The sequence below is a fragment of the Phalaenopsis equestris genome, unplaced genomic scaffold (assembly GCF_001263595.1).
Source record: "Phalaenopsis equestris unplaced genomic scaffold, ASM126359v1 Scaffold000359, whole genome shotgun sequence".
Classification (NCBI taxonomy): domain Eukaryota; kingdom Viridiplantae; phylum Streptophyta; class Magnoliopsida; order Asparagales; family Orchidaceae; genus Phalaenopsis; species Phalaenopsis equestris.
Genome location: NW_018164801.1, coordinates 566,877 through 588,433, shown reverse-complemented (window position 1 = coordinate 588,433; position 21,557 = coordinate 566,877). Strand labels below are relative to the sequence as shown.

The 21,557-nt window shown below is 35.3% G+C and overlaps 1 long non-coding RNA gene across 3 annotated transcripts; it reads left to right on the top strand.

Annotated features, from left to right (window-relative positions):
- The first annotated feature begins 306 nt into the window (after positions 1 to 306).
- On the top strand, positions 307 to 19,299 carry LOC110026240. Of its 3 annotated transcripts, XR_002294182.1 has the most exons (6): positions 307 to 608; positions 13,430 to 13,585; positions 16,897 to 17,032; positions 17,126 to 17,228; positions 18,128 to 18,199; positions 19,111 to 19,299. It is a non-coding gene; the product is annotated as an uncharacterized LOC110026240 (long non-coding RNA). The 3 variants fall into 3 exon arrangements; XR_002294181.1 differs by lacking the exon at positions 19,111 to 19,299 and having other exon boundaries at positions 307 to 415; positions 18,128 to 18,493; XR_002294180.1 differs by lacking the exon at positions 19,111 to 19,299 and having other exon boundaries at positions 18,128 to 18,493.
- The last annotated feature ends 2,258 nt before the right edge of the window (positions 19,300 to 21,557 follow it).

The following is a 21,557-nucleotide window of genomic DNA, read 5'->3' as shown; positions in this document are numbered from 1 at the left end:
GTATGTTATTTGTATATTAAAATATTATTAAAATAATATATATTTTTTAAAAGGAATGATCGAAGGCTATTAGACGAGCTCCGACCATTCCTAGGTGTATTAATATTCTAGTATCACATTCTATATATGAGAGGATTCGAACTCGTGATTTTAGAAAATTTACGACCTTCAGAGAAATTGTTATACCAACAAGTCACAAAACAAACACATTGATATTTTGCTTGTATTGAGATATGATGTAGTCTAATAGCACACAAATATTACACAAATGAAGGTAAATACACATAATATCACCTAACCGCACCACCTATATTTCGCCACTCCGTTCCGTAATCTCGAAGCACCCTGCTCACGCCGAAGGTCATCGTCCTCTTCCTCTGGCTTGTTTCTCGATCACGAATCCGCCATTTATCCCGTAAGTTCTCAGCGCTGGTTGGTCATCATTTTCGTTATAAGCTAATCGTCGCAGTTTTTCACTCACAAGGCTCATCTCCCTGTCCCCCATGGATTTATTCTTATGTTGAGTTCGGAGAACTCTGGAATTTTTTGATTTCAGGATTGTGTGATAGAGCTCATGCTATTGTGAAAGGAGAGGAGTGGAACTAGCTGTAGTATCTTAATCTATAGATTGTGCCGTTTCTTATCTATTATTGTCGGAGATCTTAATTTTAGCATGATATGTAGAGTTTTCTTTTGTTTATAACTGCTAATTGTTTCTCTTTGCGATGCTGTGTTCTTTATGAATTATTATTAATCACAAAAGCGATTCATCTTATAAGAGTGCGATGTATTCAGTTGGAGTACTGAATGTATGTACCTTTTACATGAGATGTCTTTCCATCAATGGTTGCTCTCAAGATGAATTAATGTACATAGTCTTATTTTTGCTTAGGTGCTTTCAAACTCATGATTATTGGATTGCATTTTAATCAACTTTGATTGAAGTGTTTACCCCAATCAACAATTTGGTGAAAATAAAGGGGAAAGAATGCACAGCTACTCCTACTCCCAGCATCCTATGATCCTATTCTCTCACATCCAAAACAGCTACTGTTATGTACTACCTCATCTACCACTCAACCAGCACAATCACCGCTCATCACACACCCCTCCACACAATCCTCACTCCCAATTATATCCAATACCGACCCAATCAACAGCTTGTCCTTCCCTCCCCCTACCCAACATCATACAATCATAAGATCCCAAATAGTAACACTGAAACCTAAACATACCTTCAATCTTACTCATAACCTCATCACGCAACCTAATCCGACTTGTTTTGCTCAAACTATGAAGCACTCCATTTGGAGACAAGATATTTCTCTGAAATTTCTCAGAATTTTGTGGCTCTACAACAAGAAGGCACTTGAGGCCTTGTTCCACCCCAATAAAACCTTACTATTCTGAGACGAGAATGGACATTTAAAACCAAACTCCACTTAGATGGCTCCATTGCACGCCACAAAGCTCTCATAGTTGCTCAAGGATACATGACATCAACTATGATAAAATCTTTAATCTGGCTGCAAAAATGCCAACAATGAGAGCTCTACCGATAGTTGTACTCCACCACAATTAGTTGGTATTTCAAGTAGACGTATCCAACACATCCCTACGTGACACCTTAGAAGGCACTGTCTACGTTCATCAACCCTAAGATTCATCGATGCACAACACCCAAACTATGTTTGTCTACTTAGAAAGGCTCTCTACGGGCTTAAATATATACCAAGACATGAGTATTCTACTTTCTCTGAATACATCAAACATCAGTGGTTTACCCTCAATGTAGCCGATCCTTCTCTTATCATGTAAATCAACCTCCTCATTTACACATATGATATTATCTTCACAAAAAATGATTTTTTCTTTATTAAGACTCTTATCCAAAATCTTCACAGTCGGCCACTTCAACACGAAAGAGTTTGGGCCCTCAACAATTTATTTTCGTCACCAAACTCCATACCTCTACGAGCTTCTCAAAACGTAAAGCATGTTGGAGTGCAAACCAGCCTCCACAACTATTTCACCCAAACTCCCCACTGCTCCCATCAGGCTCTTTTCAATAAATCACTCTCACTAGGCCAAATTTTGCTCTTGTCGCAACCAATTTATCAACAAATGTAGAATTCCATAAAAAAACACATTCAGTTCCTCAAACCCATGCCGCGACATTTCAAGTGCACCTCCAATTATGGCATTCCAATCCCCAAGGGACCTCACACTACGCCACACCTACTCCGATTTCGATTGGGCTAGTGACAATGCTGCTCACATATCCACCACTAAGTTTATATCTTTCTTGGCTCCTCCCCAATCCTCTAGAAAATTTAGAAACATAATACTGATTGCAAGATACTCGACAGAGGCCGAGTACATGGTGCTAGCTACAACAACTTCATAATTTATGCCAAGACATCTTCTTCAACACCATAATATCACTCTAACACATCCAACTCCGTTGTTTTGTGACAACATGTCTACTATTGCCATCGCCAATAACCCAAATTTTAGCGCTCACACAAAACATATTAAGATTGACTTCCACTTTATCAAAGATCACATTGCTTTTCAAACACTGAAAATCTCTATCACTTGGCTACAGAAGATCAAACCGCTGGCATTCCAATCAAGCGTTTCTCTATATCCACATTTTGCAAACTGCATGACAACTCCGAATCCGCCCTCCAAACCTAAGTGTGAGAGGACATCACAACAACCTACATAGCAACCTGCACATGACATTGCAGTTGTCAAAGATCTCAAGAAATATTAGCAGAAACAACCTCCCTTAATCTCACCTGTTTATCACAAAGTGTATTCCCTCAATCTCAACTATATACACTTCGATTGTACTAGCTCAAGTTATATATATACAGTTTATTACTTAAAAAATACTGCAGTATTCTCTACCTGCTTCTGTTTTTACAATTCCTGCAAGTTGACACTTTCTTCTTGCTCTTAAGTCTACAATGATACATAAAAGCAATGAGACTAACTATGGCCCATGAGTTAGATCCTCTCTAATTTTATTACCCTTTAGTTATGCCGTATTATTTGTGGAGCCTTAAGTATAACCTTGCTGCCAACATTTTTTAGCTGTAGGCACAGCTAAGATGGGGAACATCTTGGGAATTTTAAAGTTAATCGGGATTTTAAACATGGCTCTGGAAGCTTATGGGAGCATAGCTAATTTGAAAACATACTAATCACAAGTAATGCAAATTTAATAGCAAAGAGTGGGCAGAGTATGGAATTGAGCAACCAAAATGACACCAAGATTTATAGTTGAATTACTTCTCAACTAATATTATTCGCATTTGACAACGACTTTCCAGGGAATTCCTCCATTAATCCCTGCCTCTTGATTGGTTAAGTACAAACCTTCATCAAGTTTCTTATTGTCTGGCTCAAGGAATCAATCAATGATAACGTTCACAGCTTAATAGAAGGTTCAAGGAACCAAGCCATTATATTTTTTACAACTTTAGGATTAGCCTTGACTTTCTCGTTTCAAGGTTCAGGAAAAAATCTCTTTTATGGACGATATGTTATAGGCAACTGCAAGAAATTCAACTTAAGATGAGAAGAGATACATATTCAGGAACGTCACATATTCTAAATTTCTTTTTGAAAAAGAATTAAGATAATTTATTTTAATCGGTTGAAAGAAAATAAGTACATTCTTAATAATTCTCCTAAGAGAATGATCTCCATAGAGTTCAAGAGAGCTTCCTCTAAGATTTGCAAGTTAATCCAATAAAACAACTTGACTTTTGAGCGTGGGTGATATTCATGGGGATTTAGTCTTTAGATCATTTAAGCCGAAAGCATTTTTAGTTTGGATTGTGTAATTGTACTTGCAGAGAAGAAGGAATTTTATGTGCTTTAGCTGGAGAGGTAACTTCCACTTCTCACTAACCAATAATTTTAAAAATCATCCAATTGCATTGCTTGAGAAGCAACAGGAATGTTCCAAAGTTCTAAGGCATTTTTTTTTTCCCGAAGTACTAAGTTGTTATTCCCATTTTCTAAGGTTTGGAATTTATTCAATAGTTGGCAGTCGTATGATTTTCTGGGGATTTTCATCATATTTGATTGGAATTTAAGCTGTGTATCGATCAAGAGAATTGGTGCAATAACTTGACAATATTTTTAGATATAGTTATTTAATTTGAAATTATTAGAAGTAATTGTATTAGTGATGATAAAATATTAAACGATTACCTACAATTTCCTTAAGTATATCTTAAAAATGAGTTAATATGATTTAAATCAAAACTTGTCAACAACAAGGATTTTTTTAAATGTTAATATATAAGATCCGCCATTGATCTTGCCTTTTGTCATGAATCAAGCTTTTTTGAAAAAAGAATCTTCTCCAAGTTATCGGTTATCCAACTCAAATCAAAACTCTCAGCTTTATAAATCAACATTGGTGTATTTGTTCAAAATGAAAGTTCATATTTTTTGATAATGGGTTCTATATCTTGTGATCATAGAAGAAGGAATACCTTTTTATTTCAAACTCTTCATACATTTATGAAGAACCATATCATTAGAATTGTTGTCGGATCAAACATAACATGTATCTGGCATTGTGACTATAAACGTCACTCACTTACTAATTTTTAACTCAATTTCGGTTTCTAAGCTTTATGCAGCTTTACCAATCAGCAAAAACTACAAAATATATATTAAATTGTCTGTTATACTTTATTAATTTTATGTTGTCGAAATATTCTTTAGTTTGAAAATTACCGATAAGTGTTTTACCTACGAGCATAAAGTCGTTAATAGACCATCATAAACAGTAAAAAAAGACAGTGTTTTTCATCATAACCAATGGAATTTGGCCGTCGGAAAATACGTTTCTTTCTGTAATGCTAATTCCTCCATTGTATTTAATATTTAAATGCATAATCTTTTCTCGACAGAAGCCCGATTATGTGTTCCTATCTTTGAAAATTTAACCCAAATTCATTTTCTCCTCCATCCCAACGTGTTTTCATTCAAGTGAATATAATCTCCATCTTTTCTTTATGCTCTAAGAAAATCAATTATTTTGTTCCCTTAATTGACAAACTTGTGCATGTTTTTAGGTGCTTGGGTTTCCACTCTTCTCTTAACTTTTGGATATGCTTTGTCGTATTACCACTGTTGGCCTTCATTAGTTAAGATACTAGATCCTCTCCTTCTTTGGAAATCGGTAAATGCTTCCATTATACTTTATCAAATGATACAATTTTAGGGTTCCTTAAAGGTGTTAGAAGGTGATTTAGCGGAGAGGCCGCTTTAAAGTGACAAGGGAATGATAATGTACGAGTTTGATGATGTTTGGACGGGGATTGACGTGGATGGTATCTATTTAGGCTAAAAACAACAAGGACAATCATAAAATGACGTGGTATGAATATCGAGGAGGTTCGTGCGTCACATGTTCCTGCATAAGCTCCAAACACATGACTTGCAAAAGGAAAATGATGCAACACTTTTTAGGGTAAAAATTAGACATACAATCTCAAAAACATATATACAAAATCAAAAGTCTGAAAAAATAAGAAATAACAAGATATAAATAATTATATCATAAAAAATAAACTAATTGAAAATAGAGAAATAAGAAAAAAAGGGAAAAAATCTAGAATTTGGTAGTCGACGCTTCCCAGTCTGTAACCTGCGATCGTGGGAGCGATTCTGCAATATTTCAGAATTAATACAGTCGGGATTGTGGAATCATTGATCTTGTACTTTTTGCGAAACAATTCTTCATTATTCTCCCCTGCTAGGAGATGCTTCTTCTTCTCTCTAGGCTTCCGAAATTGATATACCACTACTATAATAAAGTTGTTGCCTTGCTATGTTTGAGGCAGTCCCACTACAAACTATATGTTCACGTCTATTCCATACAACTCTAAAATAAATAGGTCATTCTAAAGTATGTCTTGATAGAACAAATAATTATTCTTTTTTGCATAACCAAAGTAGGAATTGCACATAGACAGGCATTCTCATGAATTAAACCTCGAGTTATTGAATTTATAACCTGCTTCTCATAGTTATCAGACTTGACTGAGCGCATTTGTTAGATAAGTCTATTTGGAGAAATTGACTTTGAAATAAATTCGATAACATGTTGGATCACCATCGGTGGTAGCCACCAATGAGGTAATAAATAGTCAGTTAGGATACTGACAATTTCTTTGATAAGGGCTAACCCGTTTACGATATTAGTTCCTCGGACTCATTACCTTCTAAGACAACCAATTTTAGTGTTTCTGGAGTTTTGCTCATAAGATCAGCTTGGATCACTAACATATTTCTCTCATCGATTGCAAACTTATAATACTCTTTAATGCATTCATTTTTTTTCTTTTTCATTATTCATTTATTCAACGACTCAATGTTAAGGGAAATATATTATTCTTCTTTTTGGACAATTTAATGTAATTTGCCCAAAATCAGGACACTTTAAACACTTTGTAGCTGGGACTTATTTGGGAGTTCTTGCAGTCTCCATCTTTTTATTTACTCTTAATTAGTTTCTCCTCTGGTGTGGTCGGCTCAGGTGCTCCATTAGGTGTACTCTTTGTTACGGTTTGTGTGGAGTCAAAACATTCCAAGCATTTTTAAGGTTGGCGCCCATGGGCACTTAAGTGCTCCATAAGAGTGGGCGCTGCTCTTATTCTCGAGAGACCGACGCCTAGGTGTTGGTATATTGGGCGCCGAACAGAAGACATGGAGCCTAGGTGACCAAGTTTGGGTGCCTAAGTCCGGGGTAGTTTTCTTTTTAGTCCCGACTTTGTGCATTTTTTTATGGTGCTTTGAGTTTATTTCTTTTGAATTCTTCGATGAGCATCCCTGTGAAGGTGAGGAGTATTGAGGAGGTGAATTTCAGAGATTCAATGGTATTTTGCGTCCAATCGGAGAGAGAAGATTGTGGAGCAAGTCCTATAAATTTTTCTTGTTTGTGGAGAGAAAGTTTATGTAAGTTCTTTGTAAACTCTTATAAATTTCCAAGTAGAATTTATGGTGGTGTGGCTCTGTGATTTTTCTCCATTCTCTAGTTTTTTTACATAAAATTCTCGTGTATTTTTCTAGTTGTTTTGATTGTGCTTTCTATTTATTTTGTTATGATTTTCTCGAATTGGTGTTATCCTGTTTTTCCACGATGTGATTTAATTTCTAATTGATACTAAGCTCTAGGAAGTGTTCTTCACGATATTTATTATCAACTGGTATCAAAGCGGGGTTCGATTCGAGTAGGAGTAATGAACGAAAAAGTAAGGTTCAAAGTGGAGAAGTTAGAAACTATTTGGAATATAAATATGTTATAGCTAATATTATAAATATAAAATTTGTTTCATGTGAATTTTAGCTTAGTCACCCTTCTCCCATTTCAAACGATTTGCACAAGAATGTGAGCCTCTAATCCCATGCAACTACATAAGAAAACTAACAAAAGACGACGACGACGACAACAACAACAAGCTTTTATCCCACTAAGCAAGGTCAGCTACATGAATCCTTTTTCTCCATTGCATCACACTGAGTGTCATATTTTCATTTAATTCTAATAGATTAAGATCATTTTTTATGCAATATGCCCAAGTCTTTTAAGGCCTACCTAGTTGTGCTATGTGGGGATCAAGTTTAATGATGAGGTCAAAGCACTGGTGATACTATCTTTATTATTGGAAAGCTGGGATGGCTTGGTAACGTCGGTGAGTAATTCTTCAGGGACTTCGAAGTTGAACTTCGATGATATCATGGGTTTGATGTTGAATGAAGAGGTTTGCAGAAAAGTTGTGAATGGTGAATTTTCAAGTTCTTCGTGGACTGTTGATAACATAGTAAAGAATCTGGGCAGGAGTATATGTAGGGGGAGATCCAAGTCCAAGAAAGGAAAGCCCAAGTAAAGCAAAGGAGAATGCTAAAACTGCGGTAAGAAAGGATCTTACAAGGACTGTAAAACTCCAAGGAAAGTTGGTGGTGGAGGACAAAAAAGTAGTCTTTCTACTAATGTCTCTATAGGTGAAATCCAAAATGACTTCATGGTGTTTTTCATAGACAGTACTGAATCATGGATAATGGATTTAGGAGCTTCGTTTCATGCTTGCTCGAATAAAGAGGTCAGAGCGATCTAGGAAAAAATTATTTGGGAGATAACAAGGTCTACAATATAGTAAGAATGTGTGATGTTGATATGAAGTTGCCTAATGGAATAATCTGGAAACTTACAGAAGTTAGACATGTTCTAAGTTTAAATAAAAATTTTATCTGTGTGAGCCAGCTGATAAAGTCAGGACTTGTTGCTACTTTCATAGGTGATTTGTGGTAGAAGTTCATGGGGCATTAGTGATGGCTTGAGGCAAAATTGAATGCACCATTTATTTGATGAGTGAAATTACTTATTTTATTGATGGATTGGAACCAAGGTAGATGCAGGTTTGTGGCATCGTAGGTTTGTTAATATGAATGAGAAAGGTATGAAATCTCTATTTTCAAAGAATAAGCTTTAAGATTTGGATTTTTGTGAAGACTGTATATAGGACAAGCAGAAGACGTTTCTTTCTCTAAGAGCGGGTCAGTGGTGAAATAAAAAAAACTGTAGTTAGTGCATATTGATGTATGAGGTACTATTCCAGTTCAATCCATTGAAGGTTCTCACTATGTTTTCACGTTCATTGATGATCACACGAGAAATGTATGAGTTTATTTCTTAAAACAAAAATCTGATGTATGTGAAGTCTTTAAAAACTGGAAGACTATGATAAAAAATGAGACAGACTTGAAGCTGAAGTGTCTCAAATTAGATAATGGGAGCGAGTGTTGTGATCAGAAGTTCAGGAATTTCTGTGCTACAGAGGGGGTCAGACATGAGTTCAATGTCCCAAGGACGCCGCAGAGAATGATGTGACTGAGCGCATGAACAAAACAATCATAGAGCGTGCTAGTAGTGTGAGGCTGTATGAAGTATGCAGACTTGCCAAAACGGTACTAGGATGAAGCAGTTAACTCTGCAGTTTATCTGATAAACCGTAGTCCATCAGTACCTTTGAAGGAAAGATTACCTGAAAAAGCATGGAGTGACAAAAATGTATGTTTATCTCACTTAAAAATTTTTGGGTGTTCTGCATATGTGCATATTGATGCAGGGTCTAGAAGCATGCTTGACTCGAAATCTGTCATGCACACCTTTATTGGATATGACTCGAGGTACAAGTTCTTGGATTATCAGAATAAAAAATTCATTAGGAGCAGAGACGTCACATTCAACAAAATGGAGATATATAAAGACAAGATTAGAACTTATGATATTCTATCAGCTTCTTCTGAAGAATCCAGATATATGGAGATATATGATACTGGTGATCAGTAAGATAGAGAAAGAACAAGTGCTCAACTGGAAGGAGCACTGGAAGTTTCCCAGTCGCCTGCTACAGAAGTGAGGAGATCCAATAGAGTGAAACAATCAATACAAAGATGTTTTCCTTCTTTACACTATTCATTGCTAACTGATAGTGGTGAACCAGAGTGCTTTGAGGAGGCCACCCAATTTGAAGATTCAAAGGAGTGGGAGCTAGCCATGGATGAAGAAATGCAATCTTTGGAGTCAAATCAGACTTGGGATTTAACGGTACTACCAAATGACAAAAAAACACTACACAAGTTGGTTTACAAGCTAAAAGAGGAGTCAGATGGTAGCAACGCTACAAGACAAGATTTGTTGTGAAATGTTTCAATCAGAAGGAAGGAGTGGATTATACATAAATCTTCCTCCCAGTGGTGATGTGGTAGGATGTATGACAGTGTGAGAATGTGAAAATGATTTTAATCTGTTTTTAATTTTTTAATGTAATGATTTTCCTTCTGTGTTTCATTTACTCATCATTCTGGTCAAATGATTTGTTAAAATCTATTGTCAATCCATAATGACTAGGGCGAAGTGACGACTGTCAGGGTTGTGCTGAGTTTGGTAGCATACAAAGATCTACATCTGAAATTGATGGATGTAAAAACAATTTTCTTACATGGAGATTTGGAGGAAGAACTATACATGGTGCAACCACATGGTTACATGGTTCCAAACAAAGAATGTTTGGTCTGCAGATTGAAGTAAGCCCCAAGACAATGGTACAGAAGGTTTGACAGATTCATGTCAGACAATAAGTACATGAAGTGTCAGACAAACCACTGTTGTTTTATTAAATATTTCAGTAATTGTTATATTTTACTTCTTTTATACGTGGATGACATGCTATTTGCAGGAGCAGGAATAGAAAAAAGTAAGAACTTGAAGAATCAGTTATCAAGTGAGTTCGAGATGCAGGATTTAGGTCCAACCAAGAAGATCCTCAGGATGAAATCAGCAGGGACAGGAGTACAACAACACTTAAGTTGTCTCAGACAGAGTACGTTGAGAAGATCCTATAAAGGTTCAACATGATTGAGGCGAAACTTGATAATACTCTCAGGTAGTCACTTCAAACTTTTTAAGGAGTTATCGTCTATCTCTGAAGCAGAGCAAGCGCAGACGGAGAGAACTCCGTATGCTTCAACAGTTAGAAGTCTGATGTATGTGATGATTTGTACGAGACCAGATATTGCATATACAGTGATAATGGTCAGTAGATACATTAGCAATCCAGACAAATATCAGTAGGAGGTGGTAAAGTGGATTCTAAGACATTTGAGAAGAACAATCAATAGGGTACTTTGTTATAAAAATGTAGGGATTAGTCTATAGGGATTCAGATATTCAGATCTGGTAGGAGATGTGGATAGTAGGAGAAGTACAACGGGGTATATCTTTATATTGGGGAACACAACAATGAGTTGTGTTTCCAGATTGCAGAAGATCGTTGCACTTCTTAACTACTGAGGTCGAATATATTGTTATCACTGAGACTAGCAATGAAATGATTTGGCTACAAAACTTTATTGTAGAATTGGGCAAGGAGCAGGGAATTAGAAAACTTTACAGTGAAAGTATGAGTACGATTCATCTTGCTAAGAATGTTGTTTTTCATGCCAGCTGAGGCATCATTTCATTCGCTCTCTTCTTGAAGATGGGCAGTTGTTTCGGGAGAAGATACATACAACTCAGATCATGCGGATATGTTGATGAAGGTTGTGATTATTGAGAAACTGAAGCAATGCTTGCCTTCAGTTGGGTTTCATGAAGGTTGAGATCGGGAGTGAGCCACACAATAGAATGTGACCACAATACATGTCTATAAAGACTATTCAGATGGAGATGCAGTTACAAAGGACCGGTGCTTGGTGGGACATTGTTTACGGTGTGTGTGGAGCCATATCATTCCAAGCGGTTTTAAGATTGGCGCCAGTCATGGGCGCTTAAGCGCTCCATAAGAGCAAGCGTTGCTCTTATTCCCGAGAGATCGACGCCTATTGGCGTCTAGGCGCCCATTATTGGGTGCAGAACAGAGGGCTTGGCGCCTTGGCTCCTAAGTCCCGGCGCCTAAGCACCCTGGGCAGTTTTCTTTTGAGATTTTTTTTTAATCCCGATTTTGAGCAGTTTTTGCGGCGCTTTGAGTTTCTTTCTTTTGAATTCTTTGACAAGCATCTCGGTGAAGGTGACGCGTGTTGATGCAGTGATTCAACGTGATTTTGCATTGGATCTGAGAGGGAAGATTGTGGAGCGAGTTTTACAAGTTTTCTGTGTGTTGAGAGAAAACTTGTGTGAGTTGTTTGTAAAACCTTTTGAATTTTATAGGTGTGGCTCCGTGTTTTTTCCCGTTCTCGGGTTTTTCCACGTAAAATTCTCTTGTGCTTTTCTAGTTCCTTTGATTGTACTTTCTATTTATTTTGTTACGATTTTCTTTAATTAGTGTGGTCCTGTTATTCTGCGGTGTAATTTAGTTTTTAATTGATTCTAAGCCCCGGTAAATTTGAGAATTGTTCTTCGCTATATTTCCTATCACTCTTATTGTCCAATTCGACAGCTGAATTCTTTTGAAGTTTGTTGTGGACCTGATATTGTTTGTGTTGTCTTTACACCTTTAGGGCTAAGGTCTGAATATTTTGTAATGCCTAATAAGGTTGTAATCGTACAACTTTTTCAATGGACAGTCTCAATCTCCTAAGATATTGAACTATGATATTCTCCTCGAGTTTTGCTAGATCATACTTCAATAGAAGCTACTCGAACTCAATAGTGTACTCTTCTACTGGGAGATCTTGCTATTGTAAATTTTGAAGTCTCGAAAATATGTTTTAGACCAAACAGTGATTTTTGTACTTTTCCTTATATTTGCAATAGACGCTTCAAATTCTCTCACCATAATGTAACATTATTCCTTAACTTGATAACCACTATTTGGATCCTTGTGTCAGTAGAAACATTCTTGTACTCAAAGACCCGTTCCATTGTTTGGAGTCACTCGATGAACTCATCCGGATTCATGCCACTTGATGACTTTATATATATTTAAATTTGATCTCTTATCATCTTAAGCTTATCATATAGGAATTTATTCAGTCTTAAGGGTTGTCTACTCTAGTCTTAGGAACAAGGAGAACTGGAATTAATACGTGGAACTTATGATTTTAACCCACAAGCAAGGCGACTCTTTTGTGATCGAGCATAAAATATGATGATGGCTTGAATTCAAGCTTCAAAGTGAGGAGTTTGAATTTTTATAATTTTTGCAAGTTCCTCAAAATAGAGCAAACTTCAATTTCTCATCTTTTAGTTTTTGTTGGATTTTCTGACCCAATGTTCGAGCATTTATTGTGTTAGCGGATTTATCGAGCATTTATTGTGTTAGACATGCTAAGATTCAATTTCGCATATTTGAATATAGCTTATAGAATTTGTTTTTTAAGGTGAAGAAAAAATTGAGTACAATTTATTTATGGGAGTTTTTAACATTTCAGTTGTGTCGGTGTAATTCATTTTGTAAATAAGACAATATTTGAGCTATTTCGATTGTGATCCAAACATTCCAAACCTGATTTACGCAATGTCACTTCCAGTATCCATTGATCTTGATCATATTTGATCGAATCAATAACAAGGGTCCTTTCTTAATGATTTTGACTTTGTGGAAGCATCCATGTAGTTCATTTTGTGATATTTACGAAATTTTGGATAAATTTTTTTATCTTTTTTTCATTGCATACCGATTTAGATATTGTGAACGCTCTCTTGGAAACTTTTGACGTTCAAACGCGTTAGCATAATCAGTTTTAGGAATGTATGATGTTTGGGCATTTTTTACAGCAGTTGAGGCATTTCTGTTTTGATTTACGTGATGTGGTTTCCATTATCCTTTGTGTTCGTTAAATTCAATTGGATCAATTGTGAGGGCATTTTTCTAATAATTTCAACGTTCTAAATGCGTGATGCAATCGCCTTTTAAGAACAAGTGGTGTTCAAATGATTTTATTTGCAATTCAGGCATTTCAAGCCCGATTTATGCAGTATTGCATGAAGCATTGGGAAGGAAGTAAAGGAGGAAGTTGTGGGTTAGGGAGCATACAAGAGTCTCTTAAAGCGGTTGAGCTGTGAGAAAGAGAAAGATAGCGTGGTTGATAGAGGCAGAACTACGTTAATGTGAGTGCCCCCACCCTTAATTTATAAGTTTGCCCATTTCTCAACACCACTCCTTACATATTTCTAAATTTTTACATTTTTATCCATATATATATTTCAATTATAAATTTAATGATATTATCTTGCTAGTTTTTTGTGTTTTTTTTTATTTGTATATATATATATATATATATATATATATATTATCATTATTTAATTATTATATTATTTAAATATTTAAAATTTTGGCCATCTTAGAAGGAGTTGATTCGGCCTCTGGTGGTTGGGTTGAGGTTGTCTACGGCGAAGGAGTAGGGCAAGAGGTTGACGGGCGTGCGGGAAGGAGATGAAGATATGTATGTAGTTGGTTGGCAGGGCTAGAAGGAGTAGATGATGAGATTGAGAGAACATCGAGTTTGAGCGACACTGAGAATTGCTTGAGGTGAAATCAAAATGTAATTTTTTTTAATAGCGATTAAATTGGCAAAGCAAGATGGGTAATATGGAATGATTATAAAGCCACGATAACTAAGATTTACGGGATGCATTGGATAAGATTTAGACTTCTTTTTATTTAAATTTGATTAGATAAAAAGGAATTAATTGGCTCTTTATTTGAATTTTCTCCCTCATTATTTTATGTCGTCACCTCAAGGGGTTGTTTGGCTGCATTGAGGATTCAAGTTAAATAGGATTTAGTAAATCTAGGATTTATTAAATCTAAATATCATTAAATTCAAAATATTCTTTGGTTCAATTAAGGTTAATTCCAGTTAAATTTGTTTGAGGTGTTTAGCATAAATATATTTGAAATATTTTTTCCTGTGCTAAATTCATTAAATTTAACTATTAAGTAGATTTAAGAAACGAACAAGCAAAAATGGATATAACTAACCGCGGATTTATCTAACCTAGTTATTGTTTTTGGTTGGATTTAAGTTAAGTCTAACTTAAGTCCTCTTAAAAGTATCATACCAAAAACTCCCCAAATGAGAGCAAATTTTGTGAATCTTCATCGTGACAATCCGGGCAATATGAGTGTCCTAAAATACTTTTAATAATCTGTATGCATCTGCATTGTTAGTTTGCCAATGAGCGACGTTCATATGATTCTGATTTTGTTCGAGGCATTTTAACCATATATGTATAACATTGCACCCGTTGTCTATCATTTTCGTTACAATTGATGCCAAATGGTTACAGAAGTCAAAATTTAAGTGGCCAAGTGAGGGTCTCAAGGCCATGAATGACCTCTTTTGAGATCACCTGAGGGAAGAGATGAAAATTTTAGAGGATTTTCTTGGGAGCTATTTTATGCTGTTTGGGCAGCTCAGAATAGCCTTTATAGTATGCACAGTTGGTTATTCCACATGCAATTACTCCCCTTTTTTTTGGATCTCAAACCAAGTTGATTAGGTCAAATCTTAGCACATTCAAATATCACAGTATTGAATAGTGATAACGAGGTCAACATATCCTTAAATGCTCATTAAATTATATCACAACATTTGCATGAAAACATATATAATATATACTAGTTATCATAAATTTCAGCTTTATTACTATGTTTTAAATGCAAGTCTGTTCTCAGTATTTATCAGCAATTTAATATTAGAAATCAACAGCGTTGACTTAAATGAATGACTAGTCAAAGTAAACGAATTGATTAATTGGCGTCATTATTAGTATCATTGCCTTTTGATTTCTACTTTGATAATGTTTTATTTTATTTATACCTTATTTTAATTTTGACAAAAATCATGTTTACATTCCATGAAGAAATTTAAGATTATTATCTATATTATCTATAAATATGCTGTTATAATTTGAGAAAACTTGCATGATAAATATTTTTGGTATGTGATATAAATTTGCAATCAAAATGGCTAATCCCAGCTATTTCTCAAGTAAATCATGTTTATATTATTTTATAATTGGTATTTGAAGTCCAGTACAATGATATTTGCTAGTAGTAATCTAAATTTAGGGGCATTTAACTACTTATATTTACATATCTAGCATTTAAACCTTAGTTTTTACATTTGTACCACCCAAATCATTCATACCACCCAAATCATCATATCACATAAAAAATGCCATTATTTTAACTTTTTAAGAAATGAAATACACCATTTCATATTGTTGAATTATTCTCTGTTCGTAAATCACACTCAAGGAATAACACATAAGACGTAAGAGGGAGGGAGGGAGGGAGAGAGGGAGAAATAATGGAGAATGATTTTAATTCTTGATTTGTCTTTTTGAGGAAACAATCCTCCTATTTATAGAAGATGAGGGTACAATATATATAATTGCTTGAATGGGGGTGTTGCGGGATGTTTTAGGTATTGTACATATACAAGCCTTCGGTTCAGCCACCCTGTAACTCGGTCGGTTAACTTATTCATCCGACTGTGCTGAATCAGGATTGTCGGTAGGCCCTTGATGTTTTTCGGGTCTATGATACTTGATTTTGTTGGCTTGGTCTTTGTCGATCAGCTAAGTCTTTATCGTTCGGTCATACTAGTCTGGTTGGTAATTATTCATTCTTGTATAAGGAACTTCTGTCGCTAGAGTATGGCTAGACTATCGGGTAGATGGTGAGTCACTGTTATCCGCGAGTAGCTTACTCCTCGACGAGGTGATTTTTTTAGAGATGCTCCATGTGGTTTTGTGGTGACTAGCTCTTGGCTCAGGATTAGGATCTCTTGGGCGCCTGTGAGATTGTTGGGGATGTTGCATTCTTCCCTTGAGTCTGGTTATGACTAGGGACAGGTCGTTGCCTCCGCTCCGTTCGATAGACTTTAGTCTTTGGTTCGGAAGACTTTCGAACGGTCGGCCTTCAACCCCTACTTAAGGGGTTTGTACCTGGTCAAACAGATTTTTCAGTATTCCATTAGTATAAGTCTTTTGGTGCTGCGCTTAGTCTTCCGTCCATGAACCTTCAGTCTTCCGCTCATGGGCTCTTAGCCTCCCTTTTGTGGGCCCTTGTTATTCATCTGTGGGCTCTCCTTAGCTGTATTCTTTTGTATTTTTTATCCATTGGTTTTTTTTGATATTCATGCAGGCGCATATTTGATGTACACATATATAAATAAGATAATATATATGTAAAAATTGAATTTATGATGTTTGATCTGCAAATGGTTATGAATCTGAGTTGTATGTAAATAAATCTTACAAAAATTTATCAGCAGCCACTAACAGTCAAATTTTTTAATCCATTACTTTTAAAATAAATTTAATATACATTTTTTTTTAAAAGAAAATTTACTTCTTTCATTCCATTTTGATTCTCTGTCTCACACATGTAAAACCTTTCTGTAGAACAGGATCTCATGTACCTACAGATTGGAATCATATGACCATCAATCGATACGCTGAAATGTTCCTATTAACTGTTACAGCTATTTCACCACAAGAGCCACATTCTTTACAATGTCGGCAGCATCATTCAGCCTGGGTTATGTGGGGACCACACCTCTAAATCTTCATTTTACAAGATATTTTCTTTATTAATTATTATTATTATTACTATTATTTATTTATAAACTCTTGTAGATATTGGAAAAACATCAGCCGTTGTGTTGTCCCCATCAGTCTACTCTGAAGGTATACGTTAGTCATATGAACAGCGCTCAATTAAAGCACGGGTTATACACACGTCAGTGCCTTTCTCATGTCTTTCTCATATCTTTCCACTTGCACAACTCTTGCGAACTGTTTTTTTTTTTCTAATATTTTTTTTCCTTTCGAATTATTTTGGTTGCTTTATTTATTTTTGGAAGGTTTAGATTTATTCGCAATAAAATAAAGAGTTGGTGATGAGAGTCTGATTCGAACTTGGATCTCCTAATTGAAGAGAAAATTATGCCAAAATTTTCACAGGCCTTGTATGTTATTTTAATTTTTAAAATAGGACGGTTACATGCATTATACATAACACTTGAAACAATCTCTATTTACAGATCTAGCACCGGCTTTCATCCATTTTTCACATTCACACTCAAATATCAAAATTTACGATAAAATCCTAACTCATAGGTTTCATTTTTTATTAAATTTTGAATGATTTAATTGTGGCACGTGTAAAAACAACTGTTTGGTAGTTTAAAAATCACCTGGATGTTTGGTTTTTAAATAGCAAAGTGCTCTGCATGTAATTATCTCTATGTTTTGATTTTGATGTTTTTGAAAAATAGCCGTCATAATTTCAATATTTTTAGCAATGTATTTGTAGAAGAAATTGTTCCTTTTTTTTAATTTCTCACAGTAGCAGCAGCACAATTCTCCTGAAGGTTTGCTGTTATGATTTATTTAACATCTCACTTATTTTGCTCATGCTTTTACCAATCATTCATATATTTCTGCCTTAAAGTTAGGCAATCAAAATAAATTTTAAAGCCGTTGAGTTTACTTTGAGATATGTTCATAATTAATCAATCATTTTCTTATATTGCATTCATTAAGAAAACGGCCACCAAATTTATGATCCGCTAAGATCCAAATTTTTTCTAAAAATATTATTGTGCTAAACCTAATTAAGGCTTTGTTCATTGATAGGTGATGTTCAACAAAATTGACGGTGCTTCGACAGCATATCTTGACACATTGATGTTGACTCAAAGTTTGGTGGTATTCCAGAATCTTTTTTTTAAATTTTTTAGCAAATTTAATCACAATATTACATATTATTTCATCCATTCATGCCCAAGTCATCGTGGAGCCGAAAATCCTCAATCATTGATCCACAAGTTTGACAAAGTGCAATAATTTATTGAGATATGAACAACTAAATAAAATATTGCATGCTTTAAATTATTGGAATATCTCTAGTCTTGTGGTTGTGAGCTTTAACTGCCATTGCTGAAGTTAAGAGTACATTTTTTGTGATTCAACTCTTTTCAATTTTTTTTGGACATTTACATACATACCCACCCAATTTTTGTGTATTTACATATCGAACTTCTAAATTTTTCTTGTTACATTTATGCAACTATAACATAAAAAAAATATCATCATTTTTAACTTAAAAAGAATGAAATTCACTTTTTCATCCATAGGTAAGGCGAGACATGTAAAACTTGAATTTTGAAGTGTTGGATATATAAATACAAAGGAATTGCGTTGTATGTATGTAAATCTTCCTATTTATTTGGCTATATAACACTTAAACTTCAATTTTTACACTTCATCATATCTATACATGAAAATGTGTATTTCACTTCTTAAAAGTTAAAATAGTGGCATTTTTTATATGAAATGAAAGATATGGGTGTTGTGCATGCAAAAAATAAAATTTAGTTGTTTGATATGTAAATACATAGGAATTGGGTGGTATGTATGTAAACACAATTTTTTTTTCTATGCAAAGTCTAGATTAAATTTTTCATAATAAGGCATGATTTTAATTTGGGGCATTTACACTCACAGCACTTAATTCTTAAGGATTTACCTATCTCACACCAAAACTTTCATATTTACATGCATAGCCTCAATAGTTCCGTATCACATAAAAACTCACACTAATTATCACTTTTTAATAGGTAAATCCACATTTTCATTCATAAGTAAAATGCTCTATGTGTGTGCGCGCGTGCACAGGTAGAGCAGTCTCTCTGAAGGTTGTAAGTCCGCTCAAGTCACGGGTTCAAATCCTCCCTTATATGGGGTGTGGTACTCGAATATTTAGCACAACTATGGATGGCCAGGGTCATCTAATAGCCATCTAATAGCCTCCGGTATTCATTTCATTTAATATATATAAGAGAGAGAGAGAGAGAGAGAGAGAGAGAGAGAGAGATGGAAAAGAAATGGAGTGGAAGGCCTTAAAGATATATAAATCATGAAATTTGAGGGTTTCAAAGTTAGGGGAAAGGTCGTTATTAAAGTGTTGGTTGGATAGGGCTGAACCGGGTTCAGTTGGTGGCTGTCTACGTCTTCAATGCATTGAATCGGGCGTGGAACAAAGCCTAACCCCTCACTCGCCGCCCAACAACGACCCCTCCAACGAATCTTCCAACCAAATAAATCAACGGCCCACCTCACACAAAATAGCGTTGCTTGCTTGCTGCTTCCAGTTCCAAAGCCTGAAGGAGACAGTTTGTACACGCAAATTAAAAAAATATATGTACAGATATAATAAAGCAGGAAAGACATTTTCATGAAAGCTGGCATCCAACAGCATATCAAGTAAGTTGTTATTTTTTTTATTTTTTATGTTCAGCATCATGTCATTATTATTCCCCTTTCATCACATTTATATATTGTTTTTACTACCTACGTGTTTGGTCGTTGCGGATCTCTTTGTCTACAGATTTGCATCACGCATGTTATGCTGTATAGATCATATTATTATTTTAATAAAACTGTTAGTTCTATATTGTTTAGTTTAATGGTGTTTAATTTCTTGTAGCTTTTGTTATTTTGATGTTGAAAATATAAATGTTTATTATTTTTAATCAGTCAATTACGCAAGCGAATGGATCGCAACATTCGAGTGTTGTTTTAGCGTTGAACGATGTTTTAAACAAACTTATAGCATAAATCGTTGCATGGAAGATACTTGAGTTTTTATGTGAAAATCTGAGAAGGATGAATCATAATTTCTACTAGTTATAATTTGAGCTTACAAAAGGACTATTTCTTCGTGAGTCTAAGAAGATTTGAGTAAAAAATTATGAGATTTCAGAAGTAAAGGGATTATCTTTGATGGTTTTAGGGAAGGGTTGATGCGGAATGACTGTGGGCATGAGTTGATGATGGGTTTTGGATAGTGATATATGCTAGGTGATTGTGGGCGTCATATGACGGTGGGCATCCTATTATGATGAAGTGATAACTAGTATCGACAGGTGGTGGACGTTAGATGATGATTAGTGTTAGACGATTGAATGTGATTCAAGAAGTTTTTGTCGAAAAAAGGAGGGGGAGACTATACGATCTATAATATTAGTTAGAAGATTAGTTGACTCATTGATGCAGAGGCTATGAAAAACATCTAAAGAATCCAAAGTGTTGAGAGGAGGTGAGGAAATTATGGTTGAGATGAATTGAAGAAATGCCTTAGAGTAATGCATAAGATCTATGAGTTGAATGCCAACGAATGTGACCCGAGGCCGGGAAGCTTTCTACCAAGGCGAGCGATAGATACATCACTACAAAGTTAAGCTCTAATGATTGTGTTGAAGATAAGTGTTGCAAGTGGATAGAGGAACCTTTCTTTACCCTTAGAATATTCAAAAACTTAAGGGTGGAGAAACCTCTAGTGACTTGGCTAATCGATTTGTGCTCCTTCAGCAACAACAAATGGTGTTGATAATGGATATGTGACCATGAAACCGTAATGATAACTCGAAATTGCGAGAACATGGAAATTATTATGAAAAGAGAATATTGTCATGACAACAACAAGAAGGTAGTGGAAGTTTAAGATGAGAATTCTTAGCCCTCCTTTTAACAAGAGAGATTAAAACATAAGAAAGAGACAATATTTATTCATTGATGTGGAGAAATTGGATGTCCCTATTCTTTTTACACTTTTCTTGTCACATATTTAAAATTTAACTGCATTTTTTGCTTTTCACATCCAATAACATCTTTTTTTGATGCCACTAAAAGGGTGAGAAGTATATTGTTGTGAGATATGTACTTCCTGACATATAAATGAAACGCAAAGAACACAAGCAAGCAAACAGAGATCGTGTGGTTCTATCCAGCTGGATCTACGTCCACGAGAGGGAATCAATCAAATAGTTCACTAAGACAAAAGAAATGAAAAATACATAGCTTGTACATAGAGATAAACTCTCATCTTCCTTCTATGGTCTCCCTCTCAAGCGTCACCTTGTTACAAGGCCTCAAGATGCTCTCCTCCTCTCTTCTCCTCCTCTCTAGCTGCTCTCATCCTCTCTAGCTCTCTAGTTATTCTTGGTAGCTTTGTGGTAGCTTAAGATCTCTTCCTTTGCTCTCCTAAGCCTCACACCCTCTCTAT